General features: G+C 46.9%; 1 protein-coding gene across 11 annotated transcripts in view; it reads left to right on the forward strand.

Moving 5' to 3' along the window:
- Nucleotides 1–14153, forward strand: part of EVA1C (eva-1 homolog C) — a 102204-nt gene that overhangs the window by 16908 nt on the left and 71143 nt on the right. The gene's annotated exons all lie outside the window — the stretch shown is intronic.

Consider the following 14153-nt stretch of genomic DNA (forward strand, 5'->3'; position numbering starts at 1 on the left):
TGTATTTTTAGTAGAGACAGGGTTTCACCATGTTGGCCAGGCAGGTCTCGAACTCCTGACCTCAGGTAATCCACCTGCCTCGGCCTCCCAAAATGCTGAGATTACAGGTGTGAGTCACTACACCTGGCCCCTCAATTTAATTTTAATAAAATTATCAGGGAAATAAGCCACAAAAGGACAATGTGCAGACTTTAGAACAGAGCTGTCCAATAGAAATATAATGTAATCCACATGTGTAATATTAAATAATTTAGTCGCCACATTAGAAAAAGTAAAAGGGGTGAAATGAATTCTCCTAGTAAATTTATTTAACCATTATATTCAAAATATTATTATTTCAACATTAATGAATACTTAAAAATTCTTAATGAGATATTTTATGTTCTCTTTTTTTTGCTTATGAAGGCTTGGAAATCTAGTGTATATTTTACACTAACAGCATATCTCCATTGAGATGGCCATATCTCAAGTGCCCAGTAGCCATGTGTGGCCTGAGGCCACGACTCTGGGCAGTACAGCTTTAGGTGAGACTAGGGCAGGGCAGAGGGGGGCACCTGGGATCAGGCGTGGAGCTTGGGGCCTTGTTTAGCACCCTTTGGTGAGGGCACTTTCTTTCCATAAAACCCAGGTCAAGCATGCCTCACAAAGTGGCCAGTGGAGGTGCCTCAGTTTACATGGGAGCTTGGCCTCTCCAGCTTGCCTTCTTACTGCCTGGAAGAAGATTGGTGCCCTCTCGCCTTCTCTAGCCCCTTTACCAAGAACCCTCCCAGAATTTAGTCCTGTGAAGGGCCAGGGGTGCAAGGAGTCACCCACACAATGACAGGACCCACCAGCAATATCAGAAGTTGGCCAGCCCTACTCATCCAAATTCCTTTCTGCAGCTGGACATCACAAGAGTTTCAGACTGCCATCCTGTGGCAACTCCATTTTGGGGTCCGGGGATGTAAGGGTTATTGTATTAGTCCATTCTCACTCTGCTAATAATGACATACCTGAGACTGGGTAATTTATAAAGAAAAAGAGGTTTAATGGACTCACAGATCCACGTGACTGGGGAGGCCTCATGATTATAGCAGAAGGTGTAGGAGGAGCAAAGTCACACCTTACATGGCAGCAGGCAAGAGAGCTTGTGCAGGGGAGCTCCCCTTTATAAAACCATTAGATCAGGCAGGGCACAGTGGCTCACACCTCTAATCACAGCACTTTGGGAAGCCAAGGCGGGTGGATCACCTGAGATCAGGAGTTTGAGACCAGCCTGGCCAACATGTTGAAACCCCATCTCTAATAAAAATACAAAAATTAGCCAGGCGTGATGGCTCACGCCTGTTGTCCCAGATTCTCGGGAGGCTGAGGCACGAAAATTGCTTAAACCGAGGAGGCGGAGGTTGCAGTGAGCTGAGATCACACCACTGCACTCCAGCCTCGGCAACAGAGTGAGACTTGGTCTCAAAAAAAAAAAAAAAAATTAGATCTTGTGAGACTTATTCAACGTCATGAGAACAGCAGGGGAAAGACCCACCCCATGATTCAGTTACCTCCCACTAGGTCCCTCCCACAACATGTGGTGATTATGGGAACTACAATTAGAGATTTGGGTGGGGACACAGCCACACCATATCAGTTACTGAGCTGGGCATCTTCTTTCTTGAATGCACATTGGCCTCTGAGGCACTTCCTGGTTAACCTCATTCCACAGCTGAGAAAACCCAGGCTTGGCACAGGCAAGGGATCTGACCCAATGTCTCCCATCTTATTAGTGGAAGGACCAAGACTGGACCCACAACTATGCTCCTGTTTTGAGTCACCATGCTGCACTCAAGATCAGATCTCAAAACAAGCAGACATGGGGGGCTCAGAAAGTCCCCAGCCTAGAACTTTCCTGTCACCCAACAACACTAAGGACTAAGCTGGCTGCTTATTATTCTGGATTCACACTAGAATGACCTTGGGGTGTGTTTCACACATGCCAATGTCTGCAGTTTCACCCCCAGCTAACTGACTATGAATCTCTGGGTTGGGACCTGGGCACTGATATTCATGCAGAGCTTCTGAGATGATCCTATTACATCGCCAAGGTTGACACCTGCAGGAACATTGCACGCTTTTTCATTTATTTAGTTATTAAATATGTAATATTTATTATTATTTTTCCAGACACAGAAGCGTTGCAAGAATAGTACAAAGACATCCTTTATACCCTTCGCTGAGATTCCCCAGTGCTACCATTTTACCCCATTTGCTTTATTATTTTCTAAGTGGCAGATAAGTTATCCTTTACCCCTAAATATTCCTGTGTATTCCTTAATAACAAGGACTTTCTCTTATATAACCAGGCAATGATCAAAATCAGGAAACTAACCCTGCTACAATACGGTTTTCTAATGTATGGACCTCATTCAGATTTTGCTAGTTAACCCAATAGTGTACATTGGAGCAAAAGATAATCCCAGATCATGCATTATTTTCAGTTGTTGTGTCTCTGTAGGTCCCTTTTAGCCTGGAACAGCTCCTCAGTTTTTCTTTATCTTTCATGGTATTGGCATTCTTGAAGAACGCAAGATGGTTATTTGATAGAATGTCCCTTACTTTGGATTTGGCTGATGTTTCTTGGTGGTGACATTCTTATGCATTTGGGGTGGGACTGTCACAGCAATGGTATCATGTTCTTCTCTGTGCATCACATCAGGAGGGACATGCTGATGGTTTACCCCATTACACCAAAGTGAATGTTGATCATTCAGTGAAGGTGGGCGCAGGTTCATTGCATTATATTGCAGAAGCCGTCATCAGCCATACTTGCTCTGATTAACCGATCATCTTCCGTAGCCATTTATCTAACAAGGCTATAAGGGTCTTGAACTCAGGGTAAGCAAGCCTTAAAGCAGAACAGAAGAAAGAAAGGAAGGCTCTGGAACCTGGAGCTTTGGCAAAGGGGGCAGGTCCGGGGAACGCACCACCAAAGTTGCTCCTGGCATTAGGATGAAGAGGAAGGAGAGCATTCTGTCTAGAAGGGGTTTGGGGTTAGCGAGAGGGGCATGGGAGAGTCAGAGTCTGCCCGCTTGTGGTTTTGCTGAGGGCTACACTGTGGTAGCAGGTCTTTCGTTGCTGCTCTTGAAAATGTTGTTCCGTAATCCTTCATCTAAACAGAGCAATTCCCTTTTTCTCAGTTTTGGCCCCCTTTGCAGGGGCTTCATCTGTCTTCTGTTCTCTTATTTTTAGAGACAGGGCCTTGCTCTGTGGCCCAGGCTGGAGTGCAGTGATGTTATCATAGGTCACTGCAGCCTTGACCTCCTGGGCTCAAGCGATCCTCCTGCCTTAGCCTCCTGAGTAGCTGGGACTACAGGTGTGCACCACTGCATGAGGCTGATTTATTTTATTTATTTTAGTTTTCTGTAGAGACGAGGTCTCACTTTGTTGCCCAGGCTGATCTTGAACTCTTGGCTTCAAGGGATCCTCCCACCTCGGAATCCCAAAGTGTTGAGATGACAGGCATGAGCCACCACGCCCACCTCTGTCTTTTCTCTTGGGATTAATGACTTCCACATTAGCTCCAGGAATAATTTCTGTGAAGGTGATGCCTGGCTTGACACTTCTGGTAACTCCTGCTGTTTATCTATTGCTTATCTCCAGAACCCATGTGATGCTTCCCACTTCAAAGTGCACTAACGCCAGTCAGCTTGAAGGCATCCCCTGAGCTGCTGGCAAACAAGGCCTTTTTACCCACAGATTAACCTCTTATTTGTTTTAATAAATGATCAAAACTTGGTTTGCCTCCTGTGCGTATGTTGGTTGGGGCCGAGACAGGGTGGTGGTGATTTCTGTTCACCTGGGATCTCAGGCCTCCTGGTGTTCCCTGAACAAAAGCGAGGCAGGCAGAGCAATGAGCAGTGTTCCCCGTCTGCCTCGCTGCCATCAGTATTTCTGCCTGTGGTTGTCTCTGGCGCGTTATCAGGATGTGTCACTCCCTCGTCTTTGTTCCCTCTCGCTCTTATATTTACCTTCACCTGGGCTGCGAAGTGCTGCGGGAGAAACATCGGGTTGTTGTGGAGATTGTGGCCACAACAAATTTAGGTTCCCCACCCTCGGGTTGCCCCTCACTGGTCTCTGCCTCATACCTTTGAAGAAAACAACTCGTGGAGGTCGTCATATTCATAAAGGTGAACACTTCACAGAGCAGGGCACTGTTGTGGGTTGAATTGCATTCCCTCTCCCACAAAAGACTTCCTGGAGTCCTGACCCCCAGTACCTCAAAATGTGGCATATTTGGAGATAGTCATTACAACGGTGGTCAAGTTAAAATGAGGTTGATAGAGTGGGCTTTATCCAGTATAATGGGTGTCCTTATGGAAAGGGGAAATTGGCCAGGTGCAGTGGCTCATGCCTGCAATCCTAGCACTTTGGGAGGCTGAGGCAAGAGGATCACTTGAGGCCAACGTTCAAGACCAACCTGGCCAACATAGGGAGACTCCCATCTCTATCAAAAAAAAAATAATAAAATAGGTCAGGCACAGTGGCTCACACCTGTAATCCTAGCACTTTGGGAGGCTGAGGCGGGAGGATCACTTGAGGCCAAGGTTCAAGACCAACCTGGCCAACATAGCAAGACCCCCATCTCTGTTAAAAAATAATAAAATAGGCCAGGTGCAGTGGCTCACACCTGTAATCTTAGCAGTTTGGGAGGCCGAGGTGGGTGGATCATTTGAGGTCAGGAGTTCAAGACCAGCCTGGCCACATGGTGAAATCTGTCTCTACTAAAAATACAAAAAAATTAGCTGGGCATAGTGGCGGGCACCTGTAATCCCAGCTACTTGGGAGGCTGAGGCAGGATAATTGCTTGAACCCGGGAGGCGGAAGTGGCAGTGAGCCAAGATCGCACCACTGCATTCCAGCCTGGGTGACAGAGCGGGATTCTGTCTCAAAATAAATAAATAGGCCGGGCGTGGTGGCTCACGCCTGTAATCCCAGCACTTTGGGAGGCCGAGATGGGTGGATCACGAGGTCAGGAGATCAAGACCATCCTGGCTAACATGGTGAAACCTCGTCTCTACTAAAAATACAAAAAATTAGCCGGGCATGGTGGTGGGCGCCTGTAGTCCCAGCTACTCAGGAGGCTGAGGCAGGAGAATGGCGTGAACCCGGGAGGCGGAGCTTGCAGTGAGCCGAGATAGCGCCACTGCACTCTGGCCTGGGCGAAAGAGCGAGACGCCGTCTCAATAAATAAATAAATAAATAAATAAATAAAATTATATAGATATAGATATGGAAAGGGGAAATTTTGGACACAGATGCACACAGGGAGAAGGCCACATGAAGATTGGACTTATGCTGCCACAAGCTAAGGAGCTGGCGGAAGCTGGGAGGGAGATCCTTCCCTAGCATCCTCAGATGGAGCGTGGCCCTGACAATGCCTTCATCTCAGCCTTCTGGCCTGCAGGTGTGAGACGATGCATTTCTATAGTTCTAAGCCACCCAGCTTGTGGTACCTTGTTATAGCAGCCCGAGACATTTAATACAGCAGCATTCTGAGCCCTTCCCATATAAACTCTTCATTGAATCTTCACCACAACCTCCCTGCCCGTAAGTGCTGTTGTTATTGTCTTCATTTTATCTTCGTTTTATCCATGATGTCTGCAGCACAGAGAGGTTCAGTAATTTGCTCATGGTCACTTGAGATAATAAAACCCCACTCTAGGGAACCTCTCATGCCTGCTTCTGGCTATCACCTTTGCTCTCCCCTTTCCTCCTGTCTCCTTCCTCTCCATCTCCTTTATGAGGCCTTCTTTGTTGTCCTATCTCTTTTTTTGTATTTTTACATTTTATTAATTTTTTTTGTGGGGGGGAAATGGGGTCTCGCTATGTTGTGCAGGCTGATCTTGAACTCCTGGCCTCGAGCTACCCTCCTGTCTCAGCCTCCTGAGTAGCTGGGATTACAAGTGTGAGCCACCATACCCAGCTATTGTCCCATCTCCTAAATGTCTGCCTTCCCCAGCATCCCTGCCCCACAGTTCCTGCCTCAGTAGCCCCTCCTGAGCCTCAGCCACCACCTGTGCTGATGAATTGCTGCTCGCCCTCCTCCCAGGCAGGATGCCCCATGGCCACTGCAGGCTCAGCCCATCCACAACAGATTCACAATGCCTGTCCTTCAGGGCTGGATTTCCTAGATTTCCCAGCCAACGGTACCACTGGCTGAAAACCCTGCAGCCATGCCTAAATCCTCTATATCCCCACGACCAACCCATGCTGATTTTATGGCTAAATCCCTGTCTTTACAGTCAGGACCAGCTGCAGAATTTGCAAGGCCCAGTGCAAGATGAAAACATGGGCCCCCTTATTCAAAAATCAGAGGAAAAGCACTGCTGAAGTACTAACATATAAAGCATTTTCTTTCTTCTGTGGTCTCTGTGTCTCAATTTATCATGATACTGTCATTTGTTATTTAATGTCCTTCTAAGTAAAGAAAAATTCACATTTTAAATTACTAGCATGGATTATACTGTTCCTCTTTACATTGTGCAATGCCAGATTTAAATAGGAACATTGGACTCAAATGTGGAATCACAGAAATGACATAATTTGTACTTTGCATGTGGATTTTTTCTGCCTCACAGAAACAGTGAGATGTTGCAGGAAACTAATTCAGCTGTTTTTTGTTTGTTTGTTTGTTTGTTTTTGTTTTTTCGCCTGAGACGGAGTCTTGCTCTCTTGCCCAGGCTGGAGTGCAGTGGTGAGATCTCGGCTCACTGCAACCTCTGCCTCCTGGGTTCAAGCCATTCTCCTGCTTTAGCCTCCTGAGTAGCTGGCATTACAGGAGCCCGCCACCACACCCGCCTAATTTTTGTATTTTTAATAGAGACGAGGTTTCGCCATGTTGGCCAGGCTGTTCTCGAACTCCTCACCTTGTGATCCACCCGCCTCGGCCTCCCAAAATGCTGGGATTACAGACATGAGCCACCACACCTGGCCATTCAATTGTTTTTGTTTCACTTTTTCACACCTATACAATCAACCACCACTCTCTACCTTTGGCTTACTGATGTGTAAGGAAGAATTGAAAAGAAAAATAACTATGACTCTGCTATCTTTGCCTCTCCTATGTCATCATTTCCAGTGGAAGTGGTTGGCTACTACAGGGAATCAGATGAGTAGAAAAGGCTGGGAGAGAGTTCCTTGTTTGTTCCTGTTTCTTAGAATGCCATTGACTTGGTTTTCAATTCTGATTCTATAATAAGAGAAAGTGCAACCTCTTGGTGCTGTCAGCATCTCTCACAGACTCCGTTGTGGACATAGTAGGCTTCCCTTATGCTCACTTGGAGCCTTGCTGGGCTCCCATGCACTGCGGACCCCCAAGATTCTATGCTCAGGGCACGGCAGACACGCCATGGGGAGTGCGGTGGCAAGGGACGGGGGTAACTCATATTGTTGGTGTCTCGTCTGCCCACGCACATGTTCTATTGCCCTGTTGGATTTTACTGATAAAACATAGATTCAGGCTGGGTGCAGTGGCTCATGCCTGTAATCCCAGCATTTTGGGAGGCCAAGGTGGGCAGATCACTTGAGGTCACGAGTTCAAGACCAGCCTGGCCCATATGGTGAAACCCACTCTCTACTAAAAATATAAAAATTAGCCGGGCGTGATGGCGGGTGGCTGTAGTCCCAGCTACTTGGGAGGCTGAGGCAGGAGAATCACTTGAGCCTGGGAGGTGGAGGTCGCAGTGAGCCGAGATGGCACCACTGCACTCCAGCCTGGGCGACAGAGCGAGACTCTTTCTCAAAACAAAACAAAACAAAACAAACATAGATTCAAACATAAAATGAGGAGGAATTTTAAGACAGTAACAGCAGAGCATTAAGCCAAGCTCCGGGTCCCTCTCAGCATGGGGCCCTGTGTGACTGCACGGGCCAAACACCCATGAGTTCATCTCAATTTCCATCCCTCTCACACCCTTCCCCACTGCTGTGGTCTCAGTTGGCACCTTCCTCATTTCTCCCCTGGAGGACTGCCTGTACCCTGATTTCTTCAAGGGTCTCTCCAGTCCATCAGACACAGGCCAACCCAGGGTTTTTCTGCACTGCAATCCAACCAGCATCACTCCCCTGCTTACCAGCCTGCAGTAGCTCCTGCGTCCCTTCAGGTTAAAATTCAGACTTCTTAGCAAGGCACTGCTTATTTCTCCAGCCTCTGTGACAGCCTCAAACCCTGCAATCGAGCTCTGCTGATCCTGGAGAAGCTCCCTCTGAGCCTTTGCACACCTGTCCCTGCTACTTGAGGGTGATTTCCACCTGGTTACCTGCTGGCATCACCTCCCACCTGGAAGCCTTCCTCATCTCTGGGGTGGGTCAGATGTAGCCGTTTTTGCCCTCTCCCTACACACCCTGCATTTCCTCTCTCCCAGCGTTCATCTCGTGACATACAATAAGCAATTGACTAACTTGTCCTTAAGGCCAGGGCCATAGTGGGTCTTCTTGGTGACGAATGAGGGAGGAGCGAGCGCTTTTGCTCTCTAATGGCATCTGTGGATCACTAGCTGGAGGCCTTGGGACTCTAAGAGCCAAGCTATTCAAGTGCTACAAATAACACCGCACGGCCCCCGGTCTTTCCTGTTTCCGCTCTGCGTCTATCAAGGAGGAGCAGCTGTTTTTTGAAGCCCTGCTTTCCTTCCCACAGCTTTGCTTACCCCCACCCTGCTTGATCTCCAAACTCAGAGCCTTGACTTTCCTATAAATACAGTTTCTCTCCAACTCAACTTGATTCATTCATGCAGGGTCCTAGTTCTCTCTTTCTGCCATTCCAATTCTCCTCTTTCCATTACATTTAAGAGAACCCTGGCTGGGCATGGTGGCTTACACCTGTAATCCCAGCACTTTGGGAGGCCAAGGCGGGTGGATCACCTGAGGTCAGGAGTTTGAGACCAGCCTGGCCAATATGGCAAAACCCCATCTCTACTAAAAATACAAAAATTAGCTGGGTGTGGTGGCACATGCCTGTAGTCCCAGCTACTCGGGAGGCTGAGGCAGGAGAATCACTTGAACCCGAGAGGCAGAGGTTGCAATCACGCCACTGCACTCCAGCCTGGGTGACAGAGTGAGACTCTGTCTCAAAACAAAAACAAAAACAAAAACAAAAACAAAAACGACCAAGAAAAGGTCGTTTATGGTATAAGAGCTGAAAGCAAAAGGCAGAGGTTCCTCGATGGAGCTCTGCTGGGACCATGTGTAGTAGCAGCCATTCAACCTCTTCACCACCCAGCGCACATCCAGGAAAGCCCCACTGGTATTGATTTAGGGGTTATAAATAAACATTATCAAGTAGGTGAATTTGCAGCTACAGAATCTGCAGGTAATGAGGATTGATTGTAAATGCACCAAGGAACTGGAGGTCAGATTTTCAACCGAACCGTCCAGGAGATGGCCAGCAACCAAGAGCTAGAAAAAAGGATTCCTGGAGGGTGGTGAAGAAAACAGAAGTCTTAGAGGCTCAGAGACAGATGAATGTAATCCCTCAGCTGTCACCTGAGCTGTGACTATAAAATGAGGCAACAGATGAAGAATAATAAGCATAAGATTGAAGCCAGGCTCGGTGGCTCATGCCTGTAATCCCAGCACTTTGGGAGGCCAAGGCGGGCAGATCACTTGAGGTCGGGAGTTAGAGACCAGCCTGGCCAACATGGTGAAACTCCGTCTCTACCTAAAATACAAAAAAAAATTAGCCAGGCGTGGTGGCCCATGCCTGTAATCCCAGCTACTCGGGAGGCCAAGGCAGGAGAATCACTTGAACCCAGGAGGTGGGGGTTGCAGTGAGCTGAGATCTTGCCACAGCACTCCAGCCTGGGCAACAGAGCGAGACTACATCTCAAAAAAAAAAAAAAAAAAAAAAACATTGGGGCAGTCAGAAGCGACCACCGTCAGCAAAGGAAGGATGAGGGGGAGTGAATAAAGGGTCCACAGGAGAATTAAGAAAGTGTGGGCCCTTGGGGCCATTTGGTGAAGCAGAGCCAGGTCACTGGCGAGTGTGCCAGGGAATCAATTAAGGATGAATATGAAGCTTGAGGCCAGGCCAGCATGATTACCGTGTGGACGCCCGTATTTCTTTACATTTGCTGACTGTCAACCCAGCCTCCTGTGTTTCTGTGAAATACAAAGGAAGAAATGCTGTGACCTCCTCTCATTCTAAGGTGAAACCAAAGAAGGGGAAACTGAGAGACCTGTCTGAAATCCTCCACCGAGCCAATGGGGAGGCTGGAATAGATACAGCTGGTCACCCGAACTGTTCTTTAGGCACGGCTTTTTGGATTTGCCATTTACATCTGCTTCAAGTTTTAGAAACTTCCAGGCTGTGGCTTTTTTGCTGCTTTGGGGGAACAAAGCATGTTTGGTCAAGTGTACAGTAAACCTGTCCTGCTCCTAAATCCAGTCATCTTCAAAATAGATTTTTGAGGTTTATAGTGCTACTCTCCAAATGTCATTATCATCCCTAAAGTGAAAAAAAAAGGTTTAATTACTATGAGCAGTGAAATTACCATATAATCTTCCAATTAACTGAATAAGGCACCAAATAAGTGCCCTCAAGCCTTAATTTCCACCTTGAAGTTAAGGTAGGTATCATGCTTACCTTGATCATCCTACACATCCTCAAAGTGGGCAGAGTTGAAAGGCTGTCTAAGCGGGTGGGATGGGAGGCGGTGCCCTTCCACTCTCATGTCTGTTTGTCGAGCTCTGTTGGTCCTTCCGATTGGTTAGCGACCCTGAGTGTTTCTGAGAGCCTTTTGTTGTATGTGAGGGCAGAACCACTAATCTGGCCAATTCCAAGCAGAAAAGATCAAGTATAGATTTCATATCTGAGTTTTAAGTGCTAGTAAAAAGTTGCATTAAGTTATCAAATGCACTGGGATCCTGGCTTCATCGCCAAGTGGCTCTGCGGTTTGAGGATTACGCTGCGTCCCGAAGAAAAGAAAAGAAAATTGTTCCGTTTAGTTGCTTGGGGTAAAGGGGGATTGATCCAGTTACTTTTAAATTAATCTAAGTCAGATGGTGTTCGCTGCATAACTTTCTAAGGTTGGTACTTGGTCAAAGAACAAGGTGTTCATTTTTATAGGATTGAAGGCCTTTGGTTGAAAAGGCATGAAGAAGTTTCTACCAGTCCTGTTTGAAATAAAATAGTAGTGTAATCTAAGGATTGTAATACAAGACCAACACAGCACATTTAGAGTAACTTTTTAAAATTGGTTGACAGATGTCAACCAATTAACTTTTTAAAATTAACTTTTTAAAATTGGTTGATGATCTCTCTCTCTTTCCGTAGATGTGTGTGTAGCATATCACATAGAGAAATCTATAAGCCCTGGGTTATGTTGGTTGCTGATGAGGATTAATTAGAACCTACTACTCAATTATTCACTTTTGATCTGCTCTTGCTCTAGTAGTCTTCTTCACTGTGTCATTCATTCAAGAGCTGTTCATTGGGCCAGGCGCAGTGGCTCACACCTGTAATCCCAGCACTTTGGGAGGCCGAGGCGGGCAGATCACCTGAGGTCGGAAGTTTGAGACCAGCCTGACCAACATGGAGAAAACCCGTCTTTATTAAAAATACAAAAAATTAGCCAGGTGTGATGGCACATGCCTGTAACCCCAGCTACTCAGGAGGCTGAGGCAAGAGAATCGCTTGAGTCCAGGAGGTAGAGGTTGTAGTGAGCCAAGATGATGCCATTGCAGTCCAGCCTGGGCAAGAAGAGTGAAACTCCCTTTCAAAAAAAAGAACTCTTCATTTTCCTATATGATGACATACTGCTATATGACAAACTCTTGCTAGCTGCTGGAGATACAGCAATAAATAAAGCAAAGTCCTTGCTTACATCCCAAAGGGGAGAAACAGGCAACAGGTTTCTATGTAGCAAGATACAGCAGAGTCAGGGGTGTGGGGCAGGAGGTGTGCTGTCTTGCAGAGCAACCCGGAAAGGTCTGACTGATGAGGCCACATTGGTACAAGAGGCTGAATGAAGGGAGGAAGGGAGAAAGCAGATGTTTGGAGGAAGACTGCTTCGGGCTGAGAGACAGTCAAAGCACAGGTCCTGAGGTCAGAGTATGCTTAGCATTTTCAAGAAACAAGAAGGCACTGTGGCTGAAGTCAAGCAGGAGAATGGCAGAAGATGAGGTTGGATGAGGCTGGATGAAGTAGAAGGGGCCCAGTGGCATGGGACTTTGGATTTTTGTTTGGAGTCAGAAACCCATACAATGGATTGACATGTGTAGACAAATGCCGAGACAGCCACAAAAATCTGAAATCCATACATATAAATACACAAGTGGACAACTACATAGGAAAATCCACTTAAAATACATGCAAATATATGGGGGGAAATTATGGGGCTTGATGAATCAGAGGGTTGGTGTACAGAAAGGGAAAAGAAGTAAGAAAAAGTGACAAGATGGGAGATAATTGGGTGACTATTAGAAACAAATGTTAACTACAAGAATTCAAAGTCCAGGTGTAGCCCAGAACGAGGTTTCTTCCATTTGGTGCCTCCCCTGTCTTCTGGGGCCTCAGAGTCTGTCCTTGTCCCCTCTGTTGTCCACTTGTGACAGCAGACGGGGAGAGAGAGGTAGTGGAGGGTCACAAGGGGTCTCAAGGGCCAGACCTTCAAGTGGCAAACATCATTTCTGCCCTCTTTCCATTGCCCAGAATTTTCCACTGGCCCACTGTACTACAAGGAGAGATTGGGGTAGGGCAGGCTGAGAAATATACTACTCCTGTGTGCTCAGGAAGAAAATATATTGTCTCTGCCTTGTCTGGACTCTCAGTTTACCTTCTCTCCTCTGTGGTTTGTTTCAGGACTAGGATCTGAGCTCATCACTTAAGAGTTGTCATAGCTATCCTTGGTCATCCCTAACTTGGGAGCCTCCCAAATATCTAAGAAACAGGCTGGTGGCTCTAGTTCTCTTCACAATTAACCTCCAGGTTCACTTTCTTAGTCTCACACCTGGGACTAGAGGAAGGACTTAAACTCATACCTAACTTCACCTTTTGATCTTGATGCCCCTGGGTGTGTAGTGCCAGTCCTGAGCCCTTGGTCATGGGGCCTTTCCTGTACCCTCAGGACCCCTGACTCATGGCTCCCCACCCCCCAACCCCATGCCATTGCCAATTCTCTAAATGCATTCACAAACACAAAAGAAAAGAACATCTTTTTCTGGAAAAAGACTTCAAACATGTAAAAACACCTTTTATTATTTGTTTATTTGTGAATACAAGGGTGTGGTCTTTTATCTAAAGCATTAACCAAGTGGAGGGTGGCAGGTTATAAAAAAAAAAAAAAGCGGGTGGGAGGGAAGGCAAGGACATAGCAATTGAATTCCTTTCTTTTCCCAGAAGTAAGATTGTGAAATTGGCCCCTGGTGATTAGGGGACTTTAGCACACCAATGTGGGGCCAGTGACTGATATTCTTATATCCTGCGTTCAGAGTGACTCAGGCAACGTCGACCCTCAGGAAACTCAGATTGCATTGGAAGCCTCTGGCTTCAGAAAAGAAAGAGAGGAAAATGTACAGCTCTTTTGACCTCTTCTAAATACTAGTAACTTTTTAGGTCTTAATTATTAGGGAGGAAGAAGGGAAGGAAGAAGGTAAAGAAGGGAGGGAGGGAGGGAAGGAGGGAGGGAGGGAGGGAAGGAAGGAGGAAGGGTGGGGAGGGAGGGTTCCCTTTTCCTCCAGGCTCAGCAGTGACATGTCTGGACTGAGGGCAGCCACGGGGCTATGTACTGGTCTCTGAGCTGTCTACCTTACATCAAGGTGCTCAGAGCTGAGAGGGCTGGCCGCGAGTGTAATTTGATTAGAGCTGAATTGTTCAGCATTGTACCAATGGAAGCTCTATGTTAATTAGTGTTCTTTAAGATTTACAGTACATGGCAGGGTACAGTGGCTCATGCCTGCACTTTGGGAGGCCTAGGTGGGTGGATCACCTGAGGTCAGGAGTTGGAGATCAGCCTGACCAACATGGTGAAACCCTGTCTCTACTAAAAATACAAAAAAAGTAGCCAGGCTTTGTGGCAAGGACCTGTAATTCCCAGCTACTTGTGAGGCTGAGGCAGAAGAATCTCCTGAACCCAGGAGGCAGAGGTTGCAGTGAGCCAAGATTGCGCCATTGCACTCCAGCCTGGGCA

Source organism: Pan troglodytes, chromosome 22, assembly GCF_028858775.2.
Source record: "Pan troglodytes isolate AG18354 chromosome 22, NHGRI_mPanTro3-v2.0_pri, whole genome shotgun sequence".
Lineage (NCBI taxonomy): Eukaryota > Metazoa > Chordata > Mammalia > Primates > Hominidae > Pan > Pan troglodytes.